This window comes from Brachycentrus maculatus, unplaced genomic scaffold (genome assembly GCF_059751285.1).
Source record: "Brachycentrus maculatus isolate JH-2025_06_01 unplaced genomic scaffold, ASM5975128v1 h1tg000586l, whole genome shotgun sequence".
Taxonomy (NCBI): Eukaryota; Metazoa; Arthropoda; class Insecta; order Trichoptera; family Brachycentridae; genus Brachycentrus; species Brachycentrus maculatus.
In genome coordinates this window covers 85,760-105,189 of record NW_028281326.1, presented here as the reverse complement: position 1 = coordinate 105,189, position 19,430 = coordinate 85,760, and the positions used below count along the sequence as shown (strand labels likewise).

Below are 19,430 nucleotides of genomic sequence, written 5' to 3'. Positions count from 1 at the left end.
GTTATGGAATTTAATTCGATTATGTGGACTTCCGCGTACAATATTTAACCGAGTGTGAAATTTATACATATCTCTACCTGAAATATTCTAGTTTTTTTCCGTTGTCTAAAAATACACAAAAAACTTGAATGGTAGACAGTGTTTCAAACATCGCGTATATATTAATATATAATTTTTTGACATCTCAACATAGATGAAGAAGAAATATGGAAGTCTGGGCATTTACGCGGCTTACGACCATATTTGCTTACGACCAACATCCCCATTCTTCTTCAATTATAATATGAAAAATAACTCCTATAATTGGAGATAATCCAGATTTGAGAACAAGTATTTGGACACACTCCAAATGTTGTATATATTTTTAAGTGTCGGAAGTCTTATAAAATTACGTAAATTCTGAATTCCCATGTCTTATCCTTTTTTAATACTTATTCACACCCTATGGTGCATAGAGAACTGTACCGTATCGACGCAGTGATATTTTGATAGTTAATTAGGTGAAGGCAAGGCGATCAAACCTCAGGTACTAAGTCCAGGGTGGCAACAGATAAATATTAGAGTAAAACCTGCATCTATTTATTTTAACTCCCCTTAGGAATCGAACCTGGCGTCATTATGTCCGCATTTCCGTGTGGTTTGTAGTATTTAAAAATTAATAGTGTTACTACACTGTCCAAGAGATGTTTCAAATCGATTCAAACACAAATTTGCGGGCTCATCACTGGAAACTTTATCGTCCTCAGTTCCATTCCAACTTTAGGAAAACTTCCTAACCAGGTAGTTTCAGATGGAGTAGTTTCAGACTGGAATAACTTGTCAAACTTTAAACTAGTCATCTAGTTTAAAAATCGTTTGGATGGTTTATTGAAGAAAGGAGATCGCAGACAGAATATGTTATAAGGTACGAGAAACAGGCATATCAGTTTAGGCTTTGAAAATATAAAACCAAATGATTTTGTCAATCTTTTAGTACATAAGCACACATCGCTCACTCCTTTCAAGAACGTCATAAATCAAAAATCGTCAATTTTCAGTTGTGCATGTTTTTCGGAATGCCCAGAAAATGTACTATATCCCAACAAAAGCGGCATATTTTTAACTTAATATTTACCCGCTACAGGGCAGAAAGTGTTGTTTTCGCATTTTGAAGAAAAGGTATCGTAATTAAAAAAAAAAAAACAAAGTAAATATTTTTCAAATGGAGAAAAACCTTCAGGTTTTACCTGAAAACATCTGTTGCATAGTTCAATAAGTGGCTTGATATTTATTTTTAATACATTGTGTTATATTTTTAAACTCTAAAAACGTTCTCCTGAAAAATCAAGTTTTTTGATTTATGACGTTCTTCAAAAAGGAGTGAGCGACATATACATTTATGTGGGTGCTTATTGAAAACATCTCGCTGGTTTAATGCCAAAGGGCCACAACGCAAAAAATTAAACTGTTTGTTCCAAAAATGGCTCTTTTTCGCAAATGAAAATGTTAACGATTTAGATACCATATTTGGAATAAACAGTTTTTTTTTGCGTTGTGACTCTTTGGCATTTAACCAGCGTCATATTTTAAAATGATTATATTTAGTAACAAATTGAAATGTATTATGAAGGTATATATCGAAATATGTGGAGCATTTCGTCCTTACAAATGAAGCAAAAAAATCTCTTTACAATACATCATAGAAATTCGAAATGTTTAGAAAATAAGGCATCAGACGCGATTCTATTGAGCTTTGCGTACAATGGTTGACAACAAAAACCAGTCTATTCCTTTTTACTTTTATTGAATTGTTAGTCATCGGTTGTATATAATACGTATATTGTATCGATTCCCTCATTTTGAGCGTCTTTGAATGTGTGAGTAATTATTTGATCAATACAGCTATAGTTCAGGTAGAATAATTGTAGGTATCGCTGTAATGTATGCCTACTGCGTCGCAGCCTGCGAAGTGCAGTGAACGCGATATTAGTCTGAGGGGTGGCTACCAGCAACCCCCCGAGGGTGCATAGTGCATTGCTCAGTTGATATGGGGAGGATCATATTGCTAAGTCGGTAATGCAGCTGACTGCAATGCAGCAGATATCGGTAACTTGCAAAATTCAATTGAATCGTTACAATAATATTTATTTGAAATAAACTGCTTTCAAAATGGACTTTTTCTTAATTTATGGGACTGGTCGTTTGGTCGCAGTAAATTTGTACTGTTCGACCAAATGAATTATGATATATTGTAATTTACGACAATTTTGACGAATATCTGACGTACAAAAATGGTTTTCAAAACAGGCATATGTTATTTATTGATTTGGCTTTTTTTGTGGAATAACATGATGATGAAATATAAAAACAAAACACCTGTATAATACCATTTTTTTAGTTTTCGATAGTTAAAACGACTATTTTCAGTTACATACGTACAGCTTGTATTTTCACCTGCACGTTTGTAGATCTCGAAACTAATCGTGTTTATATTAAAACATTGAAATAAAAGTGCTCTTATACAAGTGTTTTATTTCTATACTTAAGTCATGTTAATAGTTACATCTTGAATAGGAATAGTATAATACATTCGGATGACAGCATCCTTTTAAAAATGTGTCGAATTACTGACATTGACCATTTACCCTATGGTTTACCCTACGTTAAATATAAAACGTAACATGTATGAATAATTTCAAATAAATCGCTTCGGCGCGGCGATTAACCGCGCTCTTATTTTCGATTAAACGATTGTAAGTCAAAACATTCGCCGGTATTTATGTCTGCCATAATAAAACGCTGTCTCCAAGCGACTTTTATGACCTCATCTCAATGGTCCATACAAATTGAAGAGCATAATCTCGATGTAGGGTATAGTCTCATGCCATCACATAAAGAATAAAGGGTTCGAATCCGGATTAAAGACACGCGCGGTGGTCGGTTTGTCGAAGGTTTCTTTCAAAGAAATTGAATGGATGGCCTATAAATTATCCCCGACATCCTTGACCCTGAGTGCTACTAAAAAACATCTGGTAGAATAAAAAAAATACTTAGGTTAGGTTAGGTTGATCGCGACATCTTTACAAACGAACAGATAGTTGAAAAAAATGCCGTAGGGTTATTGTAGTATTAGCTTAAATTCTTTGTAGCTTCTCAAACTGCCGATGTTTGTAGATGGTTGAATCCTTTATGGAAGCAATTGGATTATGCACAGATATTAGCCAATAACGGTGCAGTAATTCGATATTCCAAATCCTTTTAAGCGGCGCACTATGGGCAAAATACAAAATACCGAGTATTTTTTTTGTATAAATACATAACCGAAATTGGCAAAAACCGAACAGACGGCTCTCGAATTTCGAACAAATTGCTTTTTCGCACATAAAAAAACTCTACTCAAAACATTTTTTCAATATTGCAAAAATATTCTAATTATTTTTTTTCTTTGAATATATTTTGCCCTTGTTGAATATTTATAATTTTATGAGTGAGTGAGAAACGGAGAAAGTACAGTGATATAAACAGAAAAAAATAATCATTTATAAACTCGTAAAATATGTTATTAGATACGTAAAATATGTATTTTTATACGTCCCGACTTTCGAACATTCAACATTCGCACAATTTTCAAGAAAAAAAATATGCGAAACTATTAACCGACATAATATAGTGTAATTTTATTTATTTAATTTTCAACTACGAACGTTATTCATGCAGTTTTTTTCGAACATAATAAAATACGTCGTAATATTTATTTCTTTTTATTTTTTACTTTATTCAAAATCTTAAAAATAATTACCAACAATATTTACTTTTAACATTTTTCGTTTACATGTATTGTCATAAAATCGAATTGTGTGAATTTGGTCCACTGTGCGGAGATCAAAAATTATGTTTATAAAAATATCAGTTGAGATGTTTAGTCAAGCATCTAATCCAAGGTTATATATAATGTGCATAATGTAAGTTGATCTGCATACTCCGCATGGTAACATTGGTTCTTGACTGGCCATGTACGTTACGTATATTTGAAGTCTTTGGTCAAATTATGATAAATGGATAGTATTGAGATGAATGTACTGTTTTGCCCACAATTATGAGTATTTAAAATTTATAGCAAGAATGTAAATATTTTATTATGCTAAAATCTTCGTGTGTGTGGTCTCATGTGATAATCTAAATCTGAATATATAAAACTTTTTTCTTTTAAAGATAATAAATTTAACTTTTTTTAAAAATTTTAATATATTTTTTTAAATAAATGTTTGTGTTTTTATCATTTACAAAAATACTTCAAATTCCATACTATTTCTGTGAGCCAATTAGCGGTGGGCTCGAAACCAGAAACTCTGATTCAAGAGTCCGCGACACTAACCACGGGACCACAACTCGACACTACTATTTATTCTATCTGGTTATTAACCCTTCGTAAGATATCAATATATATTTTAGGTGTCTCGGCTTGAGACGACGCATCTATCCAAATGTCAGATCGTAAGCCCTGGAATGCTTAGACTTCCATTTTCTTTTGTATAAAAACGATTTTTCCTCGTCTCAAATTAAGACAGAACATAAATATGTATAATATAAAATAAATTTACACTAAACTATAGATAAATACAGTATAACCTCTCACAACGAGCATAATTCGTTTCAGAACTTACTCGTTAAGCGAAACATTTTTTTGTTTTGACTGGTGCGGAAGTCCCGGCTTACAAGTGTATGTCGTGAAAAAGGGGTTCCCCTTTTTCTATAACTCGCTAAGCGAAATGTCGCTTGTTAAGTGAGCAACTTTTTCACAATTTTTTTGCTCGTTATGCGATTTACTCGTTATGAGAGGTTCCACTGTGCACATATTGTTGGATAGTGGTTTTTATGTAAAACTTTGGTTTTCTGGCTTTATTTACGACAAATTTTCAAAATATATACGGCAAAGGATTTTTTTAGTTGCGTTATGAATTTCGCAATTTAATCCGAGATATGCATAAGTAAGTACTAATATTATATATATGGACATACGTACTAAATCTGATGGTCCATTAAGCTGACTGTAATCAAGTGGGGTTGGCGTTACTCCATTTAGGGAACAAGGTCGCGTGTTATCAAAGAGATAAAGGATAATGCGTTACGTCACGGGAATATCCTGAAATCTGCGAATCGTTCGGGGCGAGATTTGAGCACCTTTTCGGCTATTTATGAAAAGTAGGTCATTCGTAGGTTTATTCTTTTATTATATTGCCTATATTATCCCTACAAAGGGGAGAGAGTGAAATAATACAGAGTCCTCGACATTAAGCTAAATTTGTTTCGTTTTAAAATTTCACGATTGTAGGGTACGAGTGCCGTTATTGGACAGTCACCCAATTATGGACATTCAAAATAATGTTTCCAGTCGGTTTAAATAGTTTTATACTAAAAATAATAATGGTGTTATTCGTATGACCGCCCATTAATGAAATTATTAACCTGTCCTTAAGTGTATAATGTATAATTAAATTAAAATAATCATACATCTTGAAGGATAATCAAAGGACATGAAGCAAAAAAAGAAGCGTCTTCAAGGTGGTATGGACATGTGGAGCGAATGGATAATGAGAGAATGATTAAGAAAGTATATTTAGCAAATTTGAATAGGATAATAGAATGAGGACAGTAAAAAAAACTTGGCACGACCAGATCAATCAGAACCTAAAATCTGTCGGTTTCAATAGTCTAAGTAATCGTAGGGTATGTTTGACTAGATGTATGAATGTGAAAGAAGGTAAGAGTGTACGTCAGGACAGAAGAGTGTGGTTTTCTATCCTCTCTGCCTACTTCTGAAGAGAAACGGCGTGACGGTAGTAGTAATTTGTACTTCTTTCATCTTCTTTTAAATTTGCATATACGAGCGCATTAATCAGACAGCCGAACATCTTGATGCAGTGTGTCATTTTACTCGTCATTTTATTTTCTCGTATTCCTTTAATAACGTGAAATTGAAAATAAAATATAATAAACAACTGATGTTGCTACTCATCCCACGTGATTGGTGCATCGAAATTGAGAGCATTATTATAATAATTATAAAGCCCTACGCCAGGGGTTGGCAACGTGCGGCTCGCGAGCCACATGTAACTCTATCAGCAATTTGTGTGGCTATTTCTGACATATTTTACAGAGATTAAAAAAAATCATTCCGTGTGATAAAGTGCGTTACATCACCATATTGCGAATGTGGACAAGATATAGGGGATGCAAACCATACGTTCTTTCAGTGTCCGCTGACAACAGAGAAGGATAACTTTCTAAATAGCTTAACACGGGCAGAAATCCACTCTCCACCCAAGTATCCACCCTTCTTTCTGAACCTAATTCTAGAAATGCGGACATAATTTCTAAAATAATAAAGCTAAACGCATTTAAACTTCTTATTTTTATATTTAATTATTTTTTGTTTGTAAATGAAAATAATACTTGACACTGGCAGAAACATCCTTTCACTGGGTGACTGCTAAATAAATAATTTAAAAAAAGGAGGGATGGAGCCCTCATAAAACCTTAGTCTTGTTAAAAATGTAAACATTGAAAAGAAAAAAAACCTATGAAAAACCACACTACTTTTAAACCACTTTTATGCCAATAAAAGGCTCGTTTGTTAGCAAACATACCTATTTACACTAAAGACAACCATTCTCATGCGTCTTTTAAACATTCAATAAATTGAATAAAATTATTGTAAATTGAAAATTGGCACCCCAAAAATTTCCAAACCGTTTTGCTACTCATGCTCATTTTTAACTCTTTTGGCCAGAGAGGTTGCCGATCTCTGCCCTACGCCTACAACTTCCTCCAAAATGTGACGCATTGCATCCTTTGTCAGTCGGCGGGTCCTCGGGGAAAGCACTCTCGAGAAGAGAAATGCACTAGAGGTAAAAGGCCATGCAATACAAATCAGACATTTCCCATGCAGAACGGAATAATCGCACCCTTTCTACTTAGAAACATAATTTAAAACACCCAGATTTTTTTCGCAAACACACGTCATTGGACGTTTTACAAAGCATTTTTTAAGGATGATTTACGATTTATGATAATGAGCTTTGAAGGCGGAATAGCTGTTACGAAAATAAATAAATTCAGTAGAATCGTAGAGGAAGACCGAGGAAAACTTGGCATGATCAAGTATTTCAAATACCTGACCACTTGAAAGTGGTCAGGTCAGGAGTCGGAGTATCGGCGGGTATACATGAGGAGATGCATGACTGTAGAAGAGGTAAGATTGTTTCGAAAGACGGATTGGTATAGAATTCTATTCTCTCTGCCTATCCATTTGGGGAAGTAGCGTGATAGGTAGTTAAAAAAAAATCATAAATTGTGCTTTTCATATGAAAGCTCGTGTAATTCCACAAAGTGAATGCCTATTTAACACTTACTCTTTTAAAGGGCTGTTTCCTTTTTACGACTAAACGCGAAAGTTGATTATTTTAGTTAATTTTTTATCGTGTTTGTGCTTGCGCGTTATGAAAGCTGAATCGACTAAATAATACGAAGCCGAACAAGGGAGCTTTTGATTAATTAGGTCATTATGGCAACACCTCGTTACAAAGTTTTTTGTTATTTTATTTACTAAGCCTCCCCTCTAGCCCCGTGTTATTGTGTGTCCGCCTTGTATGCATGTAATATTGTGATAATGTTTGTATATTATACGTATATCTAACGCTTTGTTTTATTTTGTTCCAGGTAATACTCCCAAGAATACGTTTTTCACTATTTGTAGCAAGTAACAAAGAACTCCAGCCGGTAAGATTACATTATTTCATACGAATTACGTAAGCTGATGTTGCGAGACGTGATTTCATTTTTTCTTTCGCAAAATGATATTTTTTTATATCTAATCATTCTGCTCAATGAAAACACCCCATTATTGATTTTTAAATCTTCATTGGAAAACATGGGTAGCGGTTTAATTTTTAATAGGAGAGAGGAAACCACTCAAATATTGACTGAAACATTAAGAAGTTGAGTAGTGTTTGAAAATTATGCGGAATGCATCGAAACACGTGTCACAGTAGATTTTAAGAAATAGTGGTATTTACCAAGTAAAATTTTAATAAAAAATGTATAGGTTTTACCACAAAGTGACTGCCGAATCAATTGATGAAATTTATATAATTTAGTGGTGAAAACTGTTTGAACTGACACAACAAATTTTAATGTTTGTCACAAAGTAAACATTTTTTTTACGTTTAAACAAGTCAACATTTTATGCATGTTGTTGGTAATAGAAGCAGAGAAAGACTGAGTAAAACTTGTCTTGGTCAAGTATTTCAGATATGTATTAATGTGGTCAGGAAGTCAGAATAATCGGAGGTTATCACATATTACCATTTATATGTGAATAAAAGTAGAATTCAATCCAATAACCGTGTTAAATTTTGGAAATATTACCCAACGATTCAATATGGAATTCTTCCAACTGTCTGCAGTTAAAATAAATATTTAATAAACCATTTTGTCTTAAACGGAAAATGGCTTTATGCTAACAAGTTTTCACGCTTTTCGCTTAATATTGTGTCGGCTGTGAATTATCGCGGAAATTAGCCGTGTTATGATAGCGGTAATGCTTTAATCTAAGTGAGATGCATTTTAACAGTTCCTAAAGTTGTTCGCCCATCGGTCTATTATTGTCATCAGTTCATTCACTTGCTGAGACTGCTGAGACGCCCACACGACTCAATTCTTCAGCCGTAATATTCAACCCAATATTTGGGCTTTATTTCCTCAACGTTTCCTAATACCCACTTTTTACATCCTTCTTTACCTTATATACTTAACACATCACAACGAAAAGGACTAAACCGATTTTTTAATAAATGGTATTTAAAAAATCATTTCAAATGTAATAAATTTATTTATATATATATTTATATATATCCATATCTATGAATTGAACGTGTACCAACTTATTTTTATAATGCCAAAAATGTTTTTAAGCTCCTTTTTTAATATGTTATATTTTTTATTATTCAATTCAAAGGATTTTTTATCACATTTCGTTTTATAAATCCTCATTTTACGAGTATTAGGTACAACACATAATGTAGTCTGTCTGAAGCGATAGAAATTTATGCCTCTACGATTTTATAAAAATATTATGAAAATTTAATAATCAGGCACACACGAAATTTGAATTAGAATCTGATTTCATTTCACGCACGTTCTGTCAAAAAAATATTCATAATTCTATTCGCTTTGAAGTTTCGTAACCGACATTTTTGGTTGACGATTTTCAGCGACACGAATGTGTTTTCCAATATTTCAGAATAAGCGCTTTATTGGTAATAAAATCTGACCTTATCGGATGTTTATTGCTTCCCGGCGGTCAGTGCACGAATATTCGTTTATTTTTTAAACTGTCAACAGTCAAATTTAATTCTGACCATGTCATAATTCCAGACGGGCTATGTTTAATGTTTATTCAATCGGAAATCGGCGTCAATTTTTTCACCAGGATCGTTTTGTCCATGACTCGCCTGCGAAAGCATTAGATCTTAATATTCTATCCGCAGAATTCCCTTTCTCTCTCTCATCTTAAACCCTTCGTATAAGATTACCTTTAGCTTCGAATTCAATCAATTCACCTTCATGCGGAAGGGGATGAGGAGAATTTAGGCGTGGGTGTGTTTACAGGGTGTGCGAAAAAGTTAAACATTATGTTAAAGGCTTGGGTTTCTTTGTTTTAATGACTTGAGTCACAAGGAGTTTAATTTCTGCGTCCAGTATCCCGTTTTCCCGCTGTGATGAATCATCGCGAGTACAATGCTTCACAGAACTCCGTTCGGGTTTATTGAAGATCAAGGAAGTTGTGCTCTTTCCTGGGTTTAGACAGTCGGAGTATTCAGTGGGAGTATTTTATTATATTAACGCGATGATTAAGTTAACTAGACGTGCGTTATGTTTCACACAAACGAATGAAACCATTCCAAATCACGCACCTCGTATCGACCTAATAGGGTAGTATTGTGACTATCGACCATCCCCTTCATTCACCTCCGCGAAGGGAAAATGAGTTATCGCGTGTTGAACCGTTTCATCGTGTTCTGTCGCTACATTGGCCCCGAGTGTATTAGCCTCGGCGCACTCTATCAGATAGTAAACAGTCACTTAATAACAAGCTTCGATCGCAAACACCGAGTCGTGAATCAGAGATATTCAATTACCCGTTCCTCTTTCCTCGGTAGTTTCGTTTTGATGTATGCTCGCTCGCGTTCGGAATGGGTGGTCGGGCCGGCGGGAGGGGGGAGGGGGGAGGAAGGGAGAATGCAGTCTTGCCCGGTGACGTCACGGCGCCGCATAGTAGTCAGGTCTCCAAACCCTCGACATTTAGAGTGGCTATTTGTACGGGCGCCGGATATAGAATAGACATTCTCGCGCTAGTGAGCGACCGCTTCCAATATGGCGGCAGAATAACAGCTGACTTTTGACAAATCCACCATCTTTGGGAGAAAATGGGAAAATATCCCAAAAATCGGTCGGTTCCCTCGAGCGCTTGTCCAAACTCATCCGAGTTTTCATTTCTAAGGGTGGTGACTGACCGGAGCATTTCGTCGTTACGTAACGTCGTAACATCGCTCGCGGCGAGCATGTTACGTTACGACGTTACGGGATCGCTGACTGACCGCGATCAGTGCTCGTTTAGAACACAACTGCTCGCTTGTCGCCTTGTGCTCAGTGTTGCCATATGCCAAAACAAAAAATCTGAATTACAGTCTAGAAATCTGCATTAAATTTGTATGGAATCAATAACCCAAAATCTGTATGAATCTTTGCATTCGTAGTTAAAATGTCGGACGACGAAGGCGTGACTCTTGGTTCTGTGATTTTAATAAATTACAGCTTACTCCAGATGAAGAAAAAAAAATTCCCGCAGTTCGGGGAATTTCCCACAGATAGGCAACCCTGGTACTGACCTAAAAGTGCATCCGACTTCGGATGGAGCGTTCGGAACGATCGGCGAGCAGCTCGGCTCGCTGTACTGACTGCCTGAATGCTCGCATCGTAACATGTTACGTTACGACGAAATGCTCCGGCCAGTCACCACTCTAAGAATCCCGCCGTATTCTGGCGAGTGATAACATTAATACACGGATAAGATAACTCCCTCCTTCGCGTTTTATTTATATAATAAAGCAGCTGTGTTATTCACCGTCGACATCTGCTTATCAAAATAATAACAATGAATGCATTATTTAAGCAATTCCGATGTAACATAACGCACATACAATGTAATTATGTACAATTCTGATAAGAGTTGACCCAGAACCCAGACTAAACTAATAAAATAAAAAATACAGTTCCTTTAAATTTTATTGAAGTCTTAATAGACACAGGAGACAAGGAAAAAACCTTGAAAATATAATGAACATAGTTACTATTAAATTTACTTACCAACAGATTGTAAAGACTTCGGCTGTGGCCATTTAGAATCGGTACCCACGTGCTTTTTGTCTAGATGACATTGTTTATGGTTAAGTACCTTAGAGGGGTCGAATAAAGGATCAATTTGATCAAGTGATCATCAAATGATATAAAAATTATATTTATGAAAATGATATTTCCTGCCGTTTCTTATGTATGTGATTATGATCCAGGATTCGGACCTCACATACTAATAAAAAGTTTCTGCTTAATAAAAAGCCTCTTTTTATCTCACCAATAGATGTCTCTAGTGAAGTTCTAGTGATTCAAGAACTTAGAATATGAGTAGTGTGGTTGTCAATAATGGGTTGAATTGGTGAATGACACACGTGTGTAAATTGAACACTTAAACCAGCCTATGACGGTCGTCAGCCCCGTAAATGCCCAGACTTCCATATTCTTCTTCATCTTTGATGAGATGTTAAAAAATAATATGAAGAATAACTTTTATTTACAACATTTTGAGTGTGTCCAAATACTTGTTCACAGGATTCGGATCTCACATACTAATATAAGAGTTTCTGCTTAGTAAAAAAGCTTCTTTACATCTCACCAATAGATGTCTCTAGTGAAGTTCTAGTGATTCAAGAACAAAGTTTCTAAATTGGTTCATATATATAGAACTTCCAAGAATTTGAGTAGTGTGGTTGTCAATAATGGGTAGAATTGGTGAATGTTACACGTGTGTAAAGTGATCACTTAAACCAGCCTATGACGGTCGTAAGCCCCGTAAATGCCCAGACTTCCATATTCTTCTTCATCTTTGATGAGATGTCAAAAAATATTATGAAAATAACTTTTATAATTGGAGATAATCCAGATTTGTGAACAAGTATTTGGACACCGTCGGGACTGTTGTAAATAATATGAGTTTTTAATTTCACTTCTTGGGTGACAGATGTTTCCTCATTCTTTAATCCCACAATACCGTCACCGTTTCGGAAGAAGTCGTCCATAATTTTAGTATAGTAATAACTCCTTAAGAAACCGCATTAATTCGATGTTCGTCTGGGTATTTATTTATACACCTCATCGCTCTTGACAGATGGCAACCCTGGGCGACCGGCGTCAGAAGTCTCTGGACGCAAAAAAGTTACGTCGATCGCCAGAGGAAGAGGGAATGCAGTCTCCATTATTGTCTCTGGAGACGCTTAATAGCATTTTTGTTCTCTGTCTGTGTTCGGAAACAACTCATTACAAAATTTGCGTTCGACCAATTTCATTTCTTACATTAGTCTCTTTGCCGCATTATTTAACCGTTAGATTCTAACATGATATTATTTAAAAACATTTTTAGTGTCAAATTTTTATTTATTTATATTACAACATTTGTTTTATTACAACAACTCGTTATAAAATATGCGTTCGACAAAGTTCAATTTCTTACATTAGTCTCTTCGCCGTATCATCTAACAGAATATTTTTTACAACATTTATTGTGTAATTTTTTTATTTTATTTACTTGCAACATTTATTTTATTCACAACATTTTGTGCAACTCAAAATCAGAATATTTTTTTACAATTTTTTTAGTTTCAGGATTCATGAAAATTTGCATACATATTAACATAAATAAAATGCACTATAGTAAATAAAATGTTTAAAAGGCGATAGTACCTTTACTGCTGATAGAAACGAGCATCATGTTCATCCCTATAAGTTTGAAATCTGAGAGATAGTATACAAACCAATTAAAAAAACATATTTTTAGTGTGTCAATTATTTATTTTATTTACATTACAACATTTATTACACCACAGCATTTATTTTATTTAGAACATTTCGAGTGACACACTCGAAATGTTGTAAATAAAATAATCGGTCAAATTATAACCCACATAAAAAATGAAAATCATGTTTTCAGGCGGGTAACAAATATGTTTCTCAAATCTTCATTTCCCATCATTCTTCCATGTCATTAACGATCACGATAGAATGCATGAATTCGATACAGTGCCAGATGCGCCATTGAGTCCGGACAAGGAAATGAATATGAAATAACGAGTGTGTTCAATAATTAACAACTCTAGCAACATTATTATAACACGTTTTCACGCTGTCGATTCTACAAATTGCAGAGAAATGGCGGTTTTAACTGTCATTGACGCCAACGGATATTATTGTCCAGTACATTATGTACAACAGCTGTTCGGCAGTTACGCTTTGCATATGTTCATGTAGTTTATAATGGAGTCAAAAATGACATCAATCGGATACAAACCACTTTTGTAATGCCGTATTAGTGTTCTTTAACTTGTTATTGGTGCTTTTGTATTGAAATTAAGGAAATGTCACTATCCGCTAACGTAGAATACAAAAAAAAACTTTAAAATGTCTTGAATAATAATTGTGTGTTACATATATTGCATACGATGTCACATTATATTGATGGAGAGCTATTGCGACTAGTTGAAAAGTTACTTACTCAATGTCAAAAAGGTATTTAAAATTTAAACGCAGTATGTCGGTCCAGGGAAAAAAAAAATTAAATACTTGAATTGTTTTCTTGTTAAGCCAGTCGGAAATCGAACTTGCACGGTAGCCAAACGTACTACTAAATATATTAGTCTCTAGACATCATGCCGCCGTTGAATTAACGAGAAAATATCGCATACTTAAATATTTATTTATTTGCACTCATAAAATGCGTCTCCCTTAGGTTATGTTTCATTTGCCCTTTGGTTTGGGACGGTCGTGATAATCCATTCCCACGAATAAGACTTATTTACTCTTTTTATAAATACCAAACTTATACAGCCATTGAAATACGTCCCAGTACGAAAATGCGAACCGATTTATTGTTATACATTCATCAAAAAACTGCCAAGTTGGAAGAAACTTGCCAGGAGAGCGTGGAATGACAGCTGGCCGCCATGTTTTTTCTTTTCGCGCGCTCGCTCCCGGTTGGCGGCCCTGCGCCTGGCGCGCCGCCAAGCGGGCCGTTGTTTTTGTTTACATAAAAAAAGCGACATTAGCACCTCGATGCAACGCGATGGCTATACAGTATGTAGCTAGGTTTTCCATTCCAATCTTTCCATTTTCCGTGCCATCTCATCTAGCAGACAAACCTGGCTGTTTATTCCTGTCTATAGAGCCACGATGCGCCGCCTCGATAGGCCAAAACGCGACAGTCTTTTTTTAAAGTTGACTTAAATCTGGAACGCGCGTGTACTGACATTAGAACTGTTACAGAAGTAGAGAATAGACATGACCAGTATTGCCAAGAATCGAAAGGAGTCATTATGCGTATATTCACTAAGACCTAAGATCCGTTACCTATGGAACTAAATCAACTCATTTGTTACCGCTAACGTTTAAAAAAATGTAGTTTGCACTAGATTCTTAAAAACATAATTATTTTTAAACTTATACTATACTTCGTACTTCTAGTTTTTTATATCAATTTTTACGTACCACTACTGACTACCCGTTGGTGCATAGACTATAAAAAAACACCTGGTTTATCATGATCCTCCCTGGGAACCGATCCCTAGTGTCTAGCATGATTGTCAAATGCGGTATCCACTGCACTATGGAAGCGGACAGAAATATACTGCATAATTTATGTATAATTCCAAGTTTTACATTTTCTCGCGTTACTAGAGATAATTGAAAATAAAACGAATTCTTTAGGGTGGTATGGACGTGTAGAGCGAATGGATAGCGAGTAAATGACTAATAAAGTATATTTGGCAAATTTGAACGGGCGAACAGAACGAGGACGGCCAAAAATAATTTGGCACGACCAGATCAATCGGAACCTAAAATTTGGCTGCATCAAAAGTCTACGAGATCGGAGGGCATGTATGACTTGATGTATGGATGTGAAAGAAGCCAGGAGTGTATCTCAGGACAGAATAATGCGGCGTTCCATCCTCTCTGCCTACCCATGCAGTGAAACAGCGTGATGGTAGTAGTAGTATATAATATGCAAAAATTGCTGAAGACTTTTTTGCAAAATGATCATTTTAATTAGGTGTGTATAATTTTCTCAAATATGTATCACCGGTTTTCAAACTTTTTCGCGTAGCGCCCCTAGTCTATTTTTTTTTAAATATTTTAACTCACCAAAAAGATGATGTCTAATTTGCTTGATACGATATCAGGTATTGTTTGACACGAGCGCATGTTTTGTTCGGTTCTTGTGTTGTGGTTTATTTGGCCAATTTTCCTTCTAAAGTGAGTGTCCTCTGATTATTAGTTAGACTTCCCTAGAACGGCGCCGGTCACGGTGTGTTCCTAGAATCTAGGTCTTGTGTGTAATTTCATTATTTTTATCCACGGAAGTAGTTATGTCGGAGTGACGATAAACGCTAATTCGAGTTCGCGTTCCTCTTATTGTTACATTGACTCCTAAACGTGTACATACACTTAATATTGTAATTATTTTCGTGTGTATATATTATTACGAATTTTATGGGTATTTTTTTACGCAGCCGGCTTCTTGCAAATTAAATACTAACGAAGGACGATTAAGTTTTTAGGCGAGAATTTAATTTCTGCTGTACGGATCGGTGACTGATGACCTCACGAGATTGGATGTTTTATTATTCAGGTTATAAAGTAATGCGGCTACATGTATTAAATTAGTTTAAAGTAATAACTCACATGACTTTATTCTTAAAATAAATAGCGCAATTTTACTTACTACTACTAATACTACTACCATCACACCGTTTCGCCGCAGGGGTAGGCAGAGAGGATGGATTGCCACACTCTTCTGTCCTGACATACACTCCTAGCTTCCTTCATATCCATACATCTAGTTATACATGCCCTACGATTACGTAGACAATGTATAACTAGATGTATGGATGCATGGATATGGTAAAAATACGATTTTTAAGTATGTCTTATCGTGCTGGTACATTTTGACACATTGATTTTTTTCAAAATCAAGAAATTATTCATAATTTTCCAAGCCGTGCTGCTATCAAAAATATAAAAAAATAGACTAAGAGAGTCTTGTGGTTGGCAAGTGTGGCAAGGTGTGGCGTTCCATCCTCTCTGCAGGAAAATGACGTGATTGTAGTAATTGTGCACTGCATCATATAGAAGCAGTGTTATCTTGATCGTTAAATACACGAAGGAAGGGTGCCTTGCGCTTCAGGTACTAGTCCAAGGTGATGTTAAATAAATATAAGACTGAAAAATCACTAATTTTTATTTTGACCCTCTTGGAAATCGAACCCAGGACCTCCACCTAGAGTGCTAACCACCAGACTATGGAGGTGATTGTAGTAGTAGTAGTTTTTTCTTTCGTTGAAAGGGCATAATTTTTCTCAAGTCGTTACAAGTTGTTTTCCCAAACGTTTCTCACCCGAAAGTTTTGCCACTATAATAATATTTAATATATCACTGCCAACGATATTCCGCCCTTGTTTAGCAACTAGCAACCCTCTGTTCATAATGGGAACGCCATCACATCTCGGAATAACACATTCATCATGCATAATCCATCTTTCCAGCAGTGGCGTCAGGAACACGCCTTGCGGGGAAATTTGCCGCGTCAGTATTTCGTGGGGATGTACGAACACTGACGCACAATCGTAAAGTTACGCTACTGAAATTTGCACACAAACAAGGGAGAATTGAAGGCTGCACGCATCTGCGCGTCGGTCATAAAGGGACGCGGCCTCAACCTCCTCAGTCCCAGACGAAAAAAAGATTTTTTTCTTCTTCTTTTATTCGCAAAGTCAGAGTTGGTGTGGCGTTCTACTACCTCTGCCCACTCTTACTGGGAAGCAGTGTGATGGTTAATTAGTTATTTAGTTGATAAACTGAATTACTAAGTACGAAATTTTGTACTTTGTTCGATTAAAATTATCACATTTCCTCTATCATTCCTTTTTGCGGAATTGATTTATGCTTTTAACGAGTCCAAATATTGATATTTATTTATAAAATAAAAATCGATATTTGGACTCGTTGAAAGTATAAATGAATTCCACAGTAAGGAATGATATAGGATATGTGATATATTTTTCTATCATTCTGTATAAATTGCCTAGTTAACATTAGAAATATGAAGTAGTAAAAAAAGTTTCATAAACATGTCAAATAAAAAAAAAAATACATGAATTTTATTTACTTATTTATTTGAAAAAATGAAAGCAAGGGTTCATTGCTATATAAATATTTATGAATTTAAGTTTGTATGCATGTAAAGTTTGTGTTTGGAGTGTGAATTAAAGATAGACGACGTTTTGTTTCATTTAAAAAAATACATATTAGCGCTTTTGAGGTAGTACTTTACAAAATTGGCGCTATATAAATTCAACAAATTATTATTAATATTTTTATTTTTCTGGCAGGGTAGCGTTATTTTTATAGTTCGCTGAAATTTAAATACACAATTGTTTTCATGAAAGAATGGATAATATTGCTTTAGTAAATACAAAGCTGTCAACATAATTAGGTTCCACACTGTTCTACATTTAAATAGAAATAGGATTTTAACCAAAAATCTTAAAGTAGTGTCCAGCTGTCTGGGAGACCAGGATTGAGGGGGTTATGAAGACATTCTAGCCCATGGGAAACCGTTTTCTTGGTCGATATTTGTCTTGAAAATTCTCCCTCTTGCTCCTCTCGGATTTTCATGTATTTCTGGGTTTACGAAAATTAATTAAAACGCTTGTTTTTGTACTTCGACTTGTTTAAGTACTTTTCTCGGTTTGCTTAGCAATACTTTGCCCCAGTAGTTGCGTAAACGTATTTTACAAAATAGATTTAACAAAAATAAAATACATAAAAAATAAATGAATTGTAAAAACTCAATAAAACTGTATTTTAACTTTTCTATACCTACATCGTATATTATAAATTGAGTTGAAAATATGATTCATACAAAACGTTTTTTAATTTTTTTATTTCTTCCGACCCTTTCCGCGACAAATAGCACATAGGACACTGCATCGCATCGACGCAGTGTTACATTGATCCTTAATTACATGAGGGCAGGATGAGCACTTTCGCGTCTAATCAGTCGCGGGCGATAGATATTAAATATTAAAACTAAAAAGCACTTATATTTATATTGACCCACTTCGAGAATCGAACCTTTTACCGATCACTGTTAGTAGAAAATCTGAACAATATGCATCATTATCATTTATTATTTTTGAAGTATTTTCACAAATGAATGATTTCCTATATTTTTAGATGTAATGTACTTCAATAAGAATAGTAAATAAGCAAAATTAAAAATTACTCTGTAATTACCGTTGAATTTTCAATCATTCGTTTGCAAATGCCATAACTAGGCTAAACAATTGTCACAATATAATTTTTTATGTGTTTTTGTTAGTTAAATACAACTTAGTAGACTCAAAAATCTGTGTTTGATTTAAAATTAATACATAAATTAAAATGGAGTTCTACAAATTAAACGCCAAGTCAATAAATATTTATCTTATAATGTTTGATTAAAATGTACAAAACCTGCCCCCCATCAACTGCCGATTTAATAAATGAATTTAGAAAGCGTTTAGTCAGAATTTGGGTATGGGCAGAGGATGCGTTCTGGTGTCAGATTTAGCCGGGAGTAAGGCAAGACCAGCGCTGCAGAGTCGGCGGGAACGGCGGCAGGGCGCGGTCACTGCACCCTGGCGCATGGATCGATACCATCCCTGAACGCCGACACACCCCCTACGCAGTAGCCCAGTATCTATACCCTACCAGCCTCTGCGCTCCTGGCTACCCACGGTACCCAGACAGATCCGCCCGGGAAGCTGAGGAAATTAAGCCGGGAAACTCGGACGATAAATCATGTCGCTAAGGCGACATCTCTTTTGTGGACGCGTCAACTATTGTTTAATAATTCTTTCGGGAATCAATCATCATTTTGCGTTTTAGTCCGAATCGTTACAAGACGCGAATTCCCCCCATCTTTTCACCAGGTAGGTTGCTGTTATGATAAAACTTGAATAATGGATTAATTTTCCGCTGACGGTTTTATACTCGTACATTTTGATCGGCTTATTTTTGTTTATATT

General features: G+C 35.2%; 1 protein-coding gene across 1 annotated transcript in view; it reads left to right on the top strand.

Annotated features, from left to right (window-relative positions):
- Window positions 1-19,430, top strand: part of LOC148301270 (RNA-binding protein MEX3D) — a 72,240-nt gene that overhangs the window by 43,460 nt on the left and 9,350 nt on the right. The gene's annotated exons all lie outside the window — the stretch shown is intronic.